Source organism: Fundulus heteroclitus, chromosome 19 (assembly GCF_011125445.2).
Source record: "Fundulus heteroclitus isolate FHET01 chromosome 19, MU-UCD_Fhet_4.1, whole genome shotgun sequence".
Classification (NCBI taxonomy): Eukaryota; Metazoa; Chordata; class Actinopteri; order Cyprinodontiformes; family Fundulidae; genus Fundulus; species Fundulus heteroclitus.
In genome coordinates, this window is record NC_046379.1 from 20,074,138 (window position 1) to 20,091,585 (window position 17,448).

At 40.6% G+C, this 17,448-nt stretch overlaps 1 long non-coding RNA gene across 1 annotated transcript; it reads right to left on the reverse strand.

The window, feature by feature from the left end:
- Positions 1–326: 326 nt before the first annotated feature.
- On the reverse strand, positions 327–583 carry LOC118566931. The gene is made up of 2 exons (XR_004933365.1): positions 515–583; positions 327–416 (listed from the first exon to the last, which is right to left on the reverse strand). It is a non-coding gene; the product is annotated as an uncharacterized LOC118566931 (long non-coding RNA).
- Positions 584–17,448: the final 16,865 nt, after the last annotated feature.

The following is a 17,448-nucleotide window of genomic DNA, read 5'->3' on the forward strand; positions in this document are numbered from 1 at the left end:
GTAATAATAATTGTTGTAAGTAAAAGACAAAATATGGGTGGTGGATTAGAATGCTAATATAGGCTTGAATTCTCCCCCCACCCCGACCCTGAAGTAGGTAAAATAGCAGGTTTGATGGTAGTTCACGTTTTTATATACCACATACGTTGCTTTCACATGTTTAAGAATCAAGAATCAACCGTCATTAACGTCCTTATGTAACCATGTAACAAACAGCCGTTTGTTACATCTAAGAATGAACATTTAACTTTGTATTTAAGCACTTTAGATAGCATACAGCACTTTATGGATGCATATTTGCACATTTAAGAAATAATTGCACACAGTTATTTGTATAAATGTTTATTGAATGCATTTCCTTTTCCTGGTTTTAGATCCAGTGGCACTGCAGCACTTTATAGTAGAGTGGTTGGGCCCTGGAGAAGAGGGTGACAAATTAGAATGGCAACATGTGTGCAATATCTATTTTATCCTTAGTGTTGTATGTGGAAGTGAAATGTTTGGTTGTACTCACCTTGTCCTTGTGTCCAGGTCCGTCCCCTAAAAGAGGCCGGAGCTGAAACGACTGCCTTAAGAAGGTTCCGGACTGGACCAAGGCAGGGAAATGTGTAGGGGAGCCAAGTTTAGCTTTTTATATGGTTATGAGGTTTCTATTTATCTTTGGTGTTTGGTTTAGCATTTTATGTAGATAGCTTGGGGTTTTACATGGTTTATGGTTGTTGTTATGGTTTATAGAGGGTTTTAGATAGTTTTAGGATGTCATCTTTAAATGTACACCCCTGGGAGAGTTTTATGGTTTTAACCAGTTAGTCAGACAGTATTTAAAGGCGCCTGTTTCATCACTTACTGTGCTGCTGCTGGAGAGGACACATTGCTCTCTCAACCTCCTTTGCACTTTGTAAATAGGTGGTAGAAAAAACAAATAATTAAAAATTGTGGACCACGACATCTCTGCCTCTGCATCCATCCTTCCACACCCCACGTACTCCAACCTCTTAAGGCCAGCCGCGTGACAAACCATAACGTCAATATGTAACCATAATGACGTTTTGGTAGATGCACACATAACATACAGGCACAACAAGGCATAATGTTTAAATAGTTGAATACACCAGCACTTCCTGAGAATCTAGAAGCATGCAGACTGATAAGATTTAAAGTTTCAAGTCACAAAAGACCTGTAAAGTCACTTTACAGAAGATATTAATTACAGTGCAATTGCATGAGTGCATTAGACAAGACACTCCCAGAGAAGTTAAAAAGTGTGTAAATAGTTAGCAAAAATGTAAATGTTCAAGTTAGTTGAAATGTTCAAGTTACAGAACTGTGCAATTTGCATGGATCTCCAAACAAACATTACCCGATAAGCTAAACGTTTTCAAATAGACATTAGCAGGTGAGAAACAGTGTAAATAATTCCTAATCGCATCAAGTACATGTGGAAGCAGTAGTATGCTTCTAAACATGTTACAGACAGTGAAATGGGCCAGTTGATTGATTCTCAGCAGGGAGGGCGAAAGCCCTCACAGCTGTTTTTCAGTATGTTAAACACAGTTGTAACAGTGTAACATTGCAATATACATGAAAGCCAAAAAAAAAAAAAAAAAAAGAAAACAAAAAGTGACAAATTAAAAATGTAGGGCAGGAGTTTCAAGATGGCGGCGTAGCAAGCGGTCGACTTCGTTGAGCTGCGCACCATATATTCTATATCTGAGCAGAATACCACCCTCTTACTACGACTATCCAACTAAACGTGGTAATACAACGCTGATAAACGCTCTTCCGACTCACTCCAGCACAATGCCGCCCAAAATCCTAAAGAAAACTAACAAAACCTGCGAAGTAGAGTCTCAACTGGCTGATACAGGTAACATGGCTAACACGGAGCTAGCTGCTAAGCTGCCAGCGGCTGGTGGGGCCACCACACTCGATCCTGCTCTCCGCCAAGTTATTGAGGAAATCACTGGGAACATTTCATTAGTTATTTCCCAGAAAGTAGACACTTTGACTGAAATGCTTAAGAGCCAGGCCACGGAGATAAAGGAGCTGGCCCGACGCACTACAGATGCGGAGGACAGGATTGCAGCTCAGGAGGACGCCCTGGATCAGGCTACGGCCCGCATAAAAAAATTGGAGAAAGAGGCCCTCACTATGGCACAACGAATTGATGATATTGAAAACAGAGGCAGGAGAAAGAACATTCGGGTGCTTGGTTTAAAAGAGGGCATAGAAGCTGGCCCTGGAGCCCTAAAATTTTTTGAAAAATGGCTGCCCGAATTTCTACAAATCGAAACCAAGAATGGCCGGATCAAGCTCGAGAGGGCGCACCGCACACTGGCTCCACAGCCCGGACCTACACAGAGACCAAGACCGGTGCTGATCAGATTTCATAATTACCGAGATCAACAGCAGGTTCTCGAAGCCGCGCGGCGTGCGGGGAGCGGAGACCAGCCCCTGATGTATCAGAACTCTAAGATCATGTTCTTCCAGGACTTCTCGGCAGACACCATGCGCAGGCGGAAAGGATTTGATGCGGTAAAGCGACGGTTGCGGGAGGCAGGCATCCAATACTCCCTTCTTTACCCGGCCAGATTGAGGATCGTACGCGATGGGGAAGCAAAGATTTTTGTCTTGCCGGAAAAAGCAATGGAGTTTGTGGACAGCTTAGGCTGAAATAACGCCAGCGGAAGATCATGGAGGCAAACGCTCTGGACCGGACGGTGTCGGAGCTCTGATTTCTAAGTACCGTATGTTACGATTCTTTTTGTTCCCCTCTTCACGCATACGGATAAGTGATGTGAGTAATTGTGATTATGACTCATTTCAATCTGATCTGCTCAGTTGTATTTTCTTGAGATGTTTAGTGGTGCGCGGCAACGATTGATATGTGATGGACTTTCTCTGTTGGGTTTGTGTACCTATATGTGTTTTCACCAGGGAGATGAAACACACGTACTTGGTTAAGGAAGGGATGGCCCCCTGCAGGTTTAGGGGGGAAGCGCGCCCGGAATGCTCATTTTTCTGTTTTATTTTGGTTCTAATTTGTTGGTTTTGGTTGGTTCTTGTTCAGCTCAGCAGATTGCAGTCCTTGTATGTAATCATTATTTGGGTGGCATTGCATTATGACTCTGGATTATAAATGCTAAGAATATGTACATGGAACATTAAGGGAAGTCACTCACCAATTAAAAGAAAGAAGGTCCTTTTAGCCCTTAAGAAGGAAAACGTAGATATAGCGCTGCTGCAGGAGACACATTTAAATGACTCCGAACATTTAAAATTGCAACAATGCGGTTTTGAACATGTTTTTTTCTCCTCCTTTACGAGCCGAAGTAGAGGAGTTGCAATTCTTATTAAAAAATCAGTGCCCTTTAAAGTCATAGAATGTATTAAAGACACAAGTGGGAGGTACGTACTTATCAGAGCAATGATACATGGGGAAGAATTTGCCATATTGAATGTTTATTTTCCACCGGGCCACCCTATTAACTTCTTAACGGGAATAATGGCAAAACTTGCAGGGCTCTCTCTTGAAAATGTTATTGTGGGAGGTGATTTTAATTGTCTTAAGAATTCACTGATTGATAGGCTCCCCATTAGCCCCCTTCCCATTTCAGGGAAATCAAAACAGATTTTTGATCTTTTTGAGGAGGCGGGGTTTGTTGATGTATGGAGAAAACTCCACCCTGCTGGAAAGGAATATACTTTCTACTCCAACCCCCACAAATGCCACACACGTATTGATTATTTTTTTCTCCCTAAAACTATTTTAAGACAAGTTGCTTCCTGCGAAATAGGGCACATTGTTATATCTGACCATGCTGCAGTGTATCTAAATTATACCTTTAAAAATGCTAGGGTTCAATCAAATCATTGGAGAATAAATCCTTTAATTTTAAAAGATGAAAAATTTGTGGAGTATTTTAGAACAGAATTCAAACAATTCCTCGCTGTCAATTCTCCTTCCGCTAGCAGCCCCTCCTTGCTCTGGGACACAGCTAAGGCATTTAGTAGAGGATTAATAATATCATATACATGTAGCAAAAAACGAAGAATTGCAGAACAACAAAACATTTTAGAAAGAAAGCTTAGACTCGCGGAAGAAGAATATATAAAAAAACCTTCGCGGTCTAAGTTGGGGGAGCTCAATGCTATCCGGTGCTCACTGAATACATTACTGACGCAGAACGCTACAGACAAACTCAAATTTGCTAAACAAAAATTGTTTGAATACGGGGATAAACCAGGAAGATACCTTTCCTATCTTGCGAAAACACGGAAGACTTCCCAAACAATTGCTTCAATTTCTGACCAGAGGGGTTTATGTTCTACAGACCCAGAGAAAATAAACGCAGCTTTCTGTGAATTTTACAAAAATTTGTACCAATCTGAACAATGTGACAATTCTCAATCTTTAATGGAAACATTTTTCTCAAAAATTAAGCTGTCCAATTTGCCAGAGGACAGAAAAAAAGACCTAAATGCAGAAATATCGGAGGCGGAGGTGGAAAGAGCCATCAGATCCCTACAGGGAGGGAAGGCACCGGGCCCGGATGGCCTCACTTCGGAATTCTACAAAACATTTATGGACCTGCTGTTAAAGCCCTATCTATCCATGCTGAATGACTCATTTGGTAACGGTGTCCTTCCCCCTTCCCTCCGGGAAGCAAATATATCCTTAATTCTTAAGAAATCAAAACCTCCAGAAAACTGTGGCTCTTACAGACCGATTTCATTACTTAATGTAGATTCGAAAATACTGTCCAAAATTCTAGCAATACGCTTGGAAAACATTCTACCCCTTTTGATAGGGATAGATCAAACGGGTTTTATCAAGGGTCGTAATTCCAGCAATAACCTCAGACGTCTTTTGAATGTGATTCAGCTGTGTCATCGGCGGGCAGTGGATGGTCTTGTAGTGTCCTTAGACGCAGAGAAAGCGTTTGACCGCGTGGAATGGTCATATCTCTTTCATACTCTGCATCAATTTGGACTGGGCCCCAACTTTATCAGTTGGATTAAAGTCCTCTACAGTCGTCCCTTAGCTGCAGTTATTACAAATGGGGTTAGGTCTAGAAATTTTGAGGTGGGAAGGGGAAACAGGCAGGGCTGCCCCCTTTCACCTCTTTTATTTACTCTTGCAATCGAACCGCTGGCTGAAGCAATCCGTAATGACCCCACTGTATTCGGTATCAGCACTGATCGGGGGACCCATAAAATATCTTTATATGCCGATGATGTTCTGTTGTTTCTCTCTAGACCTACCACTTCAGTCGAAAGAGTCATTGCAATCATTAACCAGTTCGGGTCATTCTCGGGATACAAAATAAACTTCTCCAAATCCGAGGCCATGCCCTTGGGTAAACAACTCTATATCCCTAATTCCCCCTTTAAGTGGTCCCCGGCAGGATTTAAATATCTCGGCATATTCGTCACACCTCTTTTCGATCAGATGTTCAAAACAAACTTTGTCCCATTATTTGAAAAAATTAAGCTAGACCTTGAACGCTGGAATTATCTTCCCATATCTTGGTTGGGCAGAATCTCGCTTCTTAAGATGAACATTCTCCCTCGCTTGTTGTACCCAATTAGGATGATTCCTATTCTGTTTACTCAGAGATGGATCCAAAAATTAAAGAGTTGGTTTGGTTCCTTTATCTGGGCCAAAAGAAGGGCATTCATAAAAATGTCAACACTACAGCTACCAAGAAACATGGGCGGCTTAGATCTTCCAGACCTCAGAAAATACCAATTGAGTTCTCTTATTTTATATGCCCGAGAGTGGGTATCTGGAAACTCATCCACAGTGTGGCTGGATATAGAAGCCTCGTTATGTGACTGTCCTCTTAAAAGCCTGCTTTTTTTGAAAAATATAAAAACAATAAACAAATACTGTTACAATCCAATCACTGTGAATACAGTCAAGGCCTGGAGGGCGGTTCAACACATCGAGGGAAGAACTGGGAAGACATCCCCATTTACACCCTTTGTCCAGAACCCTGACTTTCTTCCGGGTATGTTAGATGCAGGTTTTGGGGAATGGGTGGCTAAGGGTGTTTCCTCTCTGGGCTGTCTTTTTAAGGAGGGGATCCTCATGTCTTTTGATCAAGTTATGGAAGCCTTTGGAGTAGGGAAAAATAACCTCTTCCGTTTCTTCCAGCTGAGAGACTTTATTAAAAAAGAAACAACTCTAATCAGGGACACTGAGATTGTGGGCATCGAAAAATTGTTCTTCGGAACTCGTGAAGTGTCACTCAGCATGTGCTACAAAACATTAAAATGCTATAAATGTCACATACCAACTCTGGCCCAGGCCTGGGGAGAAGAGCTGAATATTGAGATCACTGATGAAATGTGGAGCAGTATTTGGAATTCTGCCAAAAAAATTACTATTTGTAATCGCTCCTGGGCATTGCAACTTAAATTAATACATAGAGCTCACTTGGCCCCAAACAGGGTGTCTAAATTTAAACCGGGGTCCTCTTCATTGTGCCCAAAATGCAAAATAGATGAAGGCAGCCTTACACACTGTCTTTGGTCATGTCCCAAGATCCAGATATACTGGAAATCTATTCTGGCTGAGATTAGGAACATTTTCAAAACTAACATTGATCTCGATCCAATGTCTCTTCTCCTTGGTCTACCAAATAAACATATCCAAAACCAAAATAAGAGTAAGTTGTACAATGTTCTAATTTTCTGTGCCCGAAAGAATATTTTATTACAATGGATTTCTAATAAATCTCCTACAATTTTTGGGTGGAAGAAGCTCGTTTTGGAATATATCCCTCTAGACTTTCTAACATGCCTCGTCCACTCTAAGACTGACATTTTTAGACGCATATGGAAGCCCTTCCTGGACTATGCTGAAGGACACGTGTCTACCATCCTGTCTCGAGCATTCATGAATGTTTAGATGTGTACTATACAATGATGGAAGTATGTATGCCCCCCATCTTGTATTCCCTTTCATCTCTGGACTGCACTGCTGAGCTTTTTGGTTTGTGTTTTTTGTTGTTGTTGTTGTTAAATAAACAAAAAAATCAATAAACATATCTACAAAAAAAAAAAAAAAAAAATGTAGGGCAAGTTAATATGAACTAAAAAAAAAATCCTGAAAACCCTAACTTTTCAAATAACAGCTCAGCATACATTTTTACATTGCATGGATTTAATGTTCCTGAAACATTTCCCTGATGGAAGTGGGACAAACAGTGCATTGTCTGTGTGGGTGGGATCTGTGCCATTAAGTCTGGTCCTTTTATGGACTCTTGCTGTATAAACTGTGTCTAGATCTTGTAGACGGCCACAATCCCCTGTACTGACCTCACCGTGCTAAATAAGTGTGGGAAAAACCTGTGTCAAGATTTTATAACCCTTAATCTGGAGGGCCAAGAGCTGTTAATAACATTGTTTTACCTATTTTGCTGCTGAACTGGAAGCTATTATTCAGATGCCAACTTCAGCCTTGTGGTTTTCTCACAAAACAACAGCAAACCTATGATTGAACAGTGTTTACTAGCTACATGTTTGTTGGACGACTGCTACTTCCTCTGTGGTAAGGAGGAGGAGCCATGCTATTATATTTATTCTGAAAAAGCTCATAAATGTCTATATACTCCACATCAGAATTGTCATTATTTATATTTTGTGTCAAATGTCAAAAGAGTTTTCTGGTGGTTTAGGTCAGTTAATGTCTATTTCTATTATTCTCTCAGTTTATAGAGAATATGTCAATCATTAATACTTGTTCTGTAATTTAACCTATTTGATTATGAATATTATTAATAATTCAAATTGGATATTATAATTAATAATATGTTATTCTAGCCAAAGGTAAGCTAAAATGAAACATTTTTACAAATAGTTGTGATTAGAACTAGCAATTGGGTTTATTAATTAACCATTATTAACCTTATTTGCCATGAAAGATGGATGTCTAGCCAGTTGTAAGACTGAATTAGACTTACCACCTGTAACATTAATAACCTTAAATTATAATTACAGTGGGGATCACTAATCATTAACATTAACATGCCTGTGCAATCGTTAACCTCAAGCAAAGGAAAGATGTCTCTTTATATTCGTGTTAACTCAAAAGGGGGGATTCATAAACTCTTCCAGACAATTGGATCGCTGATATAAAAAGAGGTTACCACAATTAAAATAGTTACAATTTAGTAAATCAACAATTCCCTGTTACAGCAGTTATTCTGTTTAATACCTATACTACTTGAACACACAAACTACTGAATCAAAACACAACATAATAAAAGGAAAATAAAAATGATGAAACTTATATGTAGAAACCTTTAGGTGATTTTGTAACTTTAATAAGCCTCACTTGATTAAGCATTGAATAGTCACCATTAAGACAGTAGCAAATTATACAGTATTGAAATGCTGTTTACATTTACATCACATTGAGATGGATCTGGCTAATACTTGGAGTGATGTGATGGAGCTTTAAAACACCAGGTTTGCTACTGGCTCCGATAAGCTGAAGAGAGCCTCGAGCTGCTAAACTAAAGATGGCGACCACTCAGGCCACGTGTTAACTACTAGCCACAGTTAGGCGCCACATGCATGTGGAGTGCATCTAGAAAGGTGGGCTCACAGGGGCTGGGTTCAGGTTTCAAACCGTGTTGCATGCTGGGAGCTGTAGTCCAATCAGCCGTTTTATGGCATAACATACTCATTTGACATACATGAATATATCATTGTTATACATTAGAAAAAAGACTGGATCCTATTTGTTGTCATCTAAACAAACGAGCAAATGAAACAGTAACACATATACATTTTTATCCCAATTCTATTATTCTAAAGAAAATTGTTGACAGATTAATTATTGGATCATACCTGTTCTGCTGGGGAAGAGCAAGGTTGCTGTAAATGTCGTTTGGTGGGAGAAATTGGTAGGTATTTGTGGGGAGTAATTCATAATTAAAAATAAAATTACCACAATACATTGATATTCAGAAAGAAAAAACAAAACAAAAAAAATCCCTTTAACTTAATGATTGGATCCCTGGGAACCCGATATTTGAGCCAGACACAGTGTTTTGCGATTAAAAGGTTTATTTGTAAAAGATGCAGATGGCAGGCAGGCAGTACAGGCTGAACACGATGATGATGATGATGATGATGATGATGATGATGATGACTGAGGCAGGTAACTAGGTGATGGCAGACGCAGGTAGATCCGACCAGATAACTGAATCCTCTGACCAGAGAACGTGCAGCAGGCTTATGGAAAGTACAACATCATAGGTTTATATTTCATAGATTTGTGTCGAATGACCGCAGATTAGACACTCTCACCAACATTTGACACAAACGCTGGAATAACTTTGTCTGTCTGTCTAATACCGTCTGTTTTGCTAAGTTTTTGGTTGAACTTCAAAGGATGTTGGATTATTTAGCATTGACAGAAAAATGGTAAACTGCAAATTTCCACCTTCCAAAGGGGGAGGGGGGGGTGGGGAGCAAACAAAAATAAACAATGCGGTTTTCCAATTCCGGATTCAAACCTAGAAAACAAATATGAGTTATAGAAACATTGCAGATGTAACATCGTTTCTTTCTGAATGTTTTTCTGAATTTACTGAAACGATGTAGCTGGTGATAAGAAAATGCAGGTATTGACAAAGCAAAAACAGTTTGGACTTTCCACTTCAAATATTGAATGCACTTTGATGTTGGATTTATATATGCTGACAAATAAAATATGGCAATCCTTACACAAGCTAATCTGAACCACTCACTGGATGACTTAATTTTAAACCAGGGACGACAAAGGCAAAGTGCTACAGCTGGTGTTTTGGAGTTCTCCAGTCGCCACTGGCATTATGACCCGATATAATGGTTTTAAGCATTATTATGTTTTTAAAAAAAATAATAGAACAATGTAGTTCAATTCATATTAGCTTTTTAATGACACTTCTCAACAAATTAGATCTTAAGGCACATACAGAAGGCATAAATAGCTCTGTCAGTGGCTTAGTGGAAAAAAGAGACCCAGAGAAACATCGAAACACTGGGACAGGAACATTTCCTATGGAGTAAAAAAAAAAAAAAATACTGGAATAAACTTTTATGAGCTAATTTAATTCATCAGTTAGATGTGTCAGAATTAAAGTTGACAACCATTAAAAATTGTTGTACTTGTGCTTTGAAAAAAGGTATTACTATGCCAGTAAAAATAACTGGTTCACTTAAATTTTTTTTGTTAATAATTCATTAATTATTAATTCATTAACTATTTACTCAAACCCTTTTTAGTGGAGTTGTTTCTGGAACATAACACTCAGGGAAGCAACTGCTTACTTAAAATGACCCCGAGTCCTCTTCAGAGTCTCCAGTAAATTGTAGTTCTTTATTTATCACCAATACCTTCTTGTTATTTTCTTCTTGGCTTACTTTCCAGTATCTTCAGTTGTCTCTCCTTTGTCTTCCTCACCTTCCATTTTTGCCCCTTCTCCCGACTTCTTCCTGTCATGTCTTTCGGCCAGTCCTCATATCTTCCTTCCTCTGCCATCCCCCTTTCTGTCTTCCCTCTCCCCTTTCTCCGTCTCTTCAAAGTCATCTCAGTCCTTTCTGTCATTGCACTGAGAATTGCACATCGCTCAGAGCTGTAACATCTGACGAAACTCTGTTCGCCGACATTGTCGGCAGAAACGCACCGAGAGATATAGGAAAGTTCACTCAAGCAGCTATCCCATTATCCCAGCGGACGCGCACACAAACTGTAGCCGCACTTTGACAGTTGTAGATACATCCAATTTACCTTGTAGTGGCCTCCTGAAGGGATGGAGACGGCTGAATGGTTCGTAAGTCAAAATAACATATACAAGGAAGCCTGCCATGCATCATGTATATCCTCTTCCTCTTCCTGTCTCCCTCCCACTACATTAAACGCATTCGATGGGATAGTAACAGTAGTTGCATTAGGCTTTTATCGCTGTAATTTGCCGTCGTACATCAACGTGACAGTGGCCGGGGCAGGACGGTGTCGGCCCGCTCCCAGATAGTAAACTGCAGTCTCTACTGACACATGCCAAGGGCAGCCAGATAATGTAGATGTATGAATTCAGCAGCCTGGGTTTGATGCTGTAGATCTGTACAACTGAATGCATCATTCACTTGCATCCGGCGAGACACAAAAAGTGAAGGATACTGTTCATCTGCAGCCACTAGAATGAGATAACGGGTAATCTATGCGCTGGTCATGGCTGGACTTCAATCAGCGTGGGCTCTAGTAAAAAAAATATATACAACTGTTTATGCAGCTATCTGCATTCAAAGGGAAAACAGCCAAAAGGATGGGTGAAGTGGGGATAGTAGAGAGGATGAGATGAATAAAATGTCATAGCTGGGGCTGATAGACAGGGAAGGCCCATCCTCACCATCTCCGAGTATATGAAGGGTTAGAGATGAAGGAGAAGGGTGGGGATGAAAAGGGAGAGGAGAGATCGCCCCGAGGTGGAAGGGACTGTATTACTGAAAATGTGAGCTGTAGGAGAAAGGTGTGGGTGGGTGGGGTGGGGGAAAGTGGAGGGGCTTGCACTGAGGGATTACGGAGGTAGAGGAACGAGGTGAGAAGTTATATCGCTCTCTCTGAGCACAGGAAATAGAGAGGGAAGTGAGTAGGTCCATGAGGGTGAGCTGGTGTGGGTGAATTTGAATCACTGTCTGTGAAGCCGGAAAATAGGAGGACGGAGGGAAGAGAGGAGGATTGGTAAAGGTTAAGAGGGATTTTGTCAGATCAGTTTTTTTGTGTTTCATCTCTGCTGATTTTAATGGGGTCTTAAAGTCGATGTGAAGTTGCCCGAGGCAACTAAAATGCTATCCTGGTGGTGGGGTGTTGTTAACCATGAAGAAGAAAAGACTACATCCATGTTGTTAGGTGCCTGCAGTTCAATCCGAGCATTTGGGTGCAAGGGAGAGGGAGCACAGAGTTATGCCGTATCTAAAAGCATTAAAAGGAGACATCCTGGGTCAAATAGGGCCCGATCCAGCCCTGGGTGGATTTAACTCAACATAGTTGGGTTATAGCTTCACCTAGCACACTGGGTTAGTTTATAAAACCAAAAAGTAAAATAAAAATAAATGTGGTACAGGGACTAATTTTGAAGCTACTTGAGAGCGAGTTAAAAATAATCCATAACTTGGATCAAAAGCAATATTTGGTTTGAAACTGAACGTTTTTATTCTTAATTCAAATATTCATGAAGCATAAAGAAAGAGCCTCCGCAGACTTTGACTATAAAGTTATTTTGAATGACAACTTTCATGCTCAGTTCAATATTAACTACATTTTTGTTGTCCTTTGGTCTTTGTCATAGGTCAGAAATTAAATTAACTATTAAACTAAAACAGATAAACTCAACAATGATGTTGAAACACAATTTGTAATTTAAAGCAGAAATAAGTGAAATGTCATTATTTTGGATAGAAAGAACTAAAAAATAATTAAATGCCACCGCCAGGGCAGTGTTGCGTAGGCACAAAATGGGGGAGTGCACGCCCAGCAGATCAAAACGTTCTCCTGCTAACAGCACAATTAAGTCACGAGTTACTTATTTCTTTACTAGACATGCTGTTTTGCTGTGTATTTATCCTTTGCAAATATGCGCATGCAAGGAGACGGGTAAGAAGGGGAGGGTGGAGGTAGAGAGAGGTGTGGCTCGCTGGTGGTGAACAATCGTTTATGTTAGAAAAAAAGTGATTTCTAAGCCTGGAAATGTTGAACACAGCCAGCTCTATCTTGTTAAAAGGCTTAAGTTAAGCACGTTGTCTTGAGCTATTAAAAGTAATTAACACTGCTTACTGACATCAACACTGTTACACAGCATAACGTTATCGTTTAACATTTCCTATCTTGTCCTGTGTAACGGGTTAAAGCATGTTTGATCAGATTATCCTTCTTTATTTTTTACAGATAAGATGTATAAACTGGGCCTAATTGTGCTACTTTAATGTTACAGTGCAATTTTTCACATTTTCATGTGAACTTATTTAGTCAGATTCAGGAGTTTCAACACGAGCGTTGATCAATAGTGTTTTGCATCTGTTAACTCTTTGAATGTTAGCACGTTAGCAATGGTGCCGCTAACATCATTTTCCCTCGTCCTGAACACCGCCCCGAGCCCCACTAAATTCCCACCGCTCATCCCCACACTTCACTTTGGTGGCATTTTTTAAAATGTGTCCGCTCACCCCCATGCTTTACGTCAGTTGCACTTTAAATTTTTAGGAAATACACCAGATAAGCTGACATAGCAACTTAACTGAAATTGCAAGGGACACTTCCAATCATGTCATTCAGGAAAACGGCCCTGACTGCGCATGTGTGCCATGTCTCTCATCCTGTGACTCAGGAATACAGGCTAGCATACGAACGTGTTGTTATTAAGCCTGTAGCTTTATTAGAAGGTGCAGTGACTTCTCATTCGTTCTTAGTACCCGGCACGGGTCCATCCTGGGTGCTCAGATGAGACAGAACTAACGCACTTCTGTGTTTGATTGTATTTGATTGTTAAATTAAATAAAATTAAAATAAAAAAATCTGATTTTTCTTCGGCACTATTGGAAGTACAACTTCTACTTCTGTGTTTCTTAGGGAATTTTAAAATGTTCTCCCTTTTATCAATCCAAACAAATTTCAATCCAATCAAGGAATTTTGCACATGTGAAAATATCTGGCAATGATTCTAAAGAGAGGCTAACATTTTGTTTGAAATCTTAACTTCATCTAGAGATTTCCACATTCAGACACAATAAGCCTGCTTGTCTCTCTTGCCCTCTTGATTGCTTTTCATTCCTTGTTGGATGATGATCCAGTCCAAAGCCAAGCTAAAAAAGAAATATTCTTTTGTAGTCTAACGATGGAAAACACAGTGTGTATGTTGTATAATACCATGCTTTGATGTATCATAGCCTGCGTCTGTAAACTGATATGTATTCCCCTGTGTAAGCAGGAATTCGCCTGGTTTGTCTGCTTCCCTGTATATGAGCCTTGCTGATATGTGTCTGTGAGCAGGTGTTTGTGTGCAGGCAGGTGTGCGCTCATGAATCTGTCTGTTGGTGTAGCTGTGCTTGCACTATATGACAGAGTGTGAATCACCAGAAGAAGCAGAGCCATAAAGCCGAGAGCTGTTAGGCAGGATTGGTCCGGGAATGATCACAGGGTGGCTGTACTTCTATTTCCTAGGCAGCTATCGCCGTGGGAGGCTGAGGGGGCTGCTGTCGCTGTGTTTGCAGGGACCTGAGGGTTAGCCAGTATATAGTCACAGCTGACAGCACTGCCAATGGCCATAATGTCAGCGACAATGATTGAACACATGAAATATGTGCTCTTTGTCTGTGGTATTGGACAGGGTGGAGGTTAGAGGTAGGGTCATGGTAAGGGTTAAGGCAAAAGGAAAATTGCCTGTTTGGAAAGAAAGCTTCTCGTCCTCTCTCTCTGTCTCACACACACACACACACACACACACACAAACACACTCACACACAGTGTCTGTAGCTTTTATTAGTCAGTATTGAGAATATGCCTCTGTGACAAACAAGATATTTGTCATATTTGATTCCTCCTGTGCAGGGGAACTTTGTTCATTTCCCCTGCAGAACGCTGTAATATGGGGCTATTAATAATGCATTTGTGTTCACTGCCAGGGTGGATCTATATAATTATACAAGGCAAAAAAAAAAATCCTCTTGCTATTTATTAATGTTGCGTAATTTTGAAGAATAGGTTCAGCTGAATGCCAGTAATTTATCGTTAAAAGGAAAAAAAACTTCTAATTCCTTTTCTCCCAGTAAAGCCAAGAAGAAAGGTATTATTGTAAGAAAGCCAAAAGAAATGTCATGGAAGGAGGTGCCAAAACTGGAGCTTTTGGCATACATGTAAAACCCTATGCGTGGAGGAAAACTACCACTGCACGCACTCCAATAACCCACTATCCCCACCATGAAACTCAGTGGTATTAGCATCCTGTTGTGGAGATGTTGTTGTTATTCATAGACTGAGACCTGACTGGAAGATGAATGAAGCTAAATGCAGCGAAATCCTATAAGAAAAACTTTTAGAAGCTGCAAAAAAAATAAAAATAAAACTGAGCTAAGGGGGGTTCAACTTTTGGCTGCCATGATGTGTTAAGTAGCACCTGTTAGGGGTGTTCAATAAAGAAAAATAAGGAGCTACAGCAAACAGCAAGAGATAGAAAAGAAAACAAAAAGGAGCAGACAATTGAAACAGAGATCTGACAATGATCAAAGAAACTGGGGGGTTAACACACCAGGGGTAAGTGATTAGTAGCACAGGTGAGAATATTTAAGCGAAGCTGTGGCAAAGCAATGTCTGAGGCAAGGAGAAACAATGGCTAGAAACTTCGTAAACAATATAACACAGGAAATACTGGATAAAAATGGACAGAAGATACCAAGATTAATGGAACAACAACTAATCAAACACCGTGAATTCACTGAACAATAAACCTAAAACTCTAAAGCCTCATGACACCAGCAGGACATCCCAAACCATACAGCCTGAACAGCTTAGATCAAAGCATATTCTTGTGTTGGAATGGCCCAGTCAAAGTCCAGATCAAGATCCAGAGGAGAATCTGTGGCCAGAGTTAAAAACTGATGCACAATCCAATCTGACGGAGCTTGAGCTGCTTAGTAAATTATTCAGCTTCGGTATTGTGCATTATGTTATACCCAAGTGACACATATGGCAAAACATTTTTATGTAATTGCTCAGTTTTTTTAATTCTTCATGTTTATTGTTCTTCTAGCTCTCTTTTATTTAATGTTCTCATACTTTCCATTTTAGTAATGCCTCCCATTTTAGTAACTGTTTTTCAGCAATAATTTCCTTTACCCAAAGAGTCTATATGGCAGGTTTGAGGAACGGTGAGAAATAAGATGATTATTGTTACGTTGTTGTTGTTTCATGTTGTTAAGCATTTCATAAGTACCTATGTGGGCAAGTACATCCATCACAGCTGCAGGGGTGGGTGGAGGCAGGAAGCTGGGAATCAAGAACCCACTATGAGTGAATTGCACCGTTGTTCGGCGGGGTTTTACAGCCTTCGTCTGACTATTGATGACTGGATCCGGCCACTCAGGCTACTGTGGCACAATAGTGCCACCCACAGCCCCTGGAAGGAAGTGCTGCTTCATGAACATTCACTGGGGGTGATAGTCAGTGAGCTCTTTTTGGGGTGTAATGGGGAAAATTTATCAGAAATATGATCAGGTCATGAAGTGAAATATGCCGCGGTCTTTGCAGGGCCTGGTGAAGGATTTACGAGGCTCAGGGATCAAGGTGAAGATGAAGCTGGCTGGTGTCCAGTGCATTCTCTGCCAAGGTTAGACTATCCTCTGGCCTTTAAAACCCTGTCAGCTATGTTCTTGCTCTTTCTTGCTCTCTTTCGCTCCTACACAAACACACACACACACACACACATATATATATATATATATATATATAAAAACACATAGAGTTTGGCCTGATTTTGCCCAGAAGCAAGGTCAAGGTTGCGGCACGCTTCCGAATCAAAGGCCCACCTCATCTCACGCACTGTTTTACCCGTCCCAGCTTTGCACAAGCACACACACACACACACACACACATGCATACACATGTACTGGACCATACAGCAAACCAGACATACTACCGAGCGGAGCTTTCCCTCCATAAATAAGCATGCTCCATCCATCACAGAGCCTCTGCGGACCCTTGGTGCCCTCTGGCTAGTGCAACCTGGCAGCGGCGGCGGCAGCACACTGGGTTGTACGGACAAAGAAGGTCATCCTAGACCCCTGAAAATGAGAGGAGAGATAATAATCATTATTCTTCTAAGTGAGTCTGTGTGGATTTCATCCCGCTAGCTTTGAGCAAACCTAATGGGCTACACTGCATTTAAAGGCGTTTTCTCACTTTTTTTTTTTTTTCATTCCCAGTCTTTGTATGGATTTTCCGTCTGACCGCAGCTAAGTGTCTAACAGAGAGCGAAAAGCTTCAGTGTGTGTTGCGAGTTTCCAGCCAGACAGAGCGGGCGAGGAGATGGAGCTCATGTAGAGCTGCAGGGAAGACGCACAGATTCACCCCTCTGATAGCACCACGAGGGAGATGGAGGAAATGTAAGAGAGCGAGTGCATTAATGAGATTCTGAGAGCCTCGGCATGCCAGGCCTCTCTCCATTTACCAGTCTTTCTCCGGAGCGGGCAGATTCATCTTAGCAGATGAATAAGAAAGCAAATTAGGATCCAATTAATTTGTAAAATATATTTGTTTTCAAAGTTAAAATCTGAATTATGATACTCCTCAAAGCATTTGGGGAAATTGTTAAAAAATGAAAACCAATTAAGGACTGATTTGATTAAGCAGAGTTCAACTTTGTGTTCGGACCGAATGGAAGAACTAAAAAGAAATCAAAT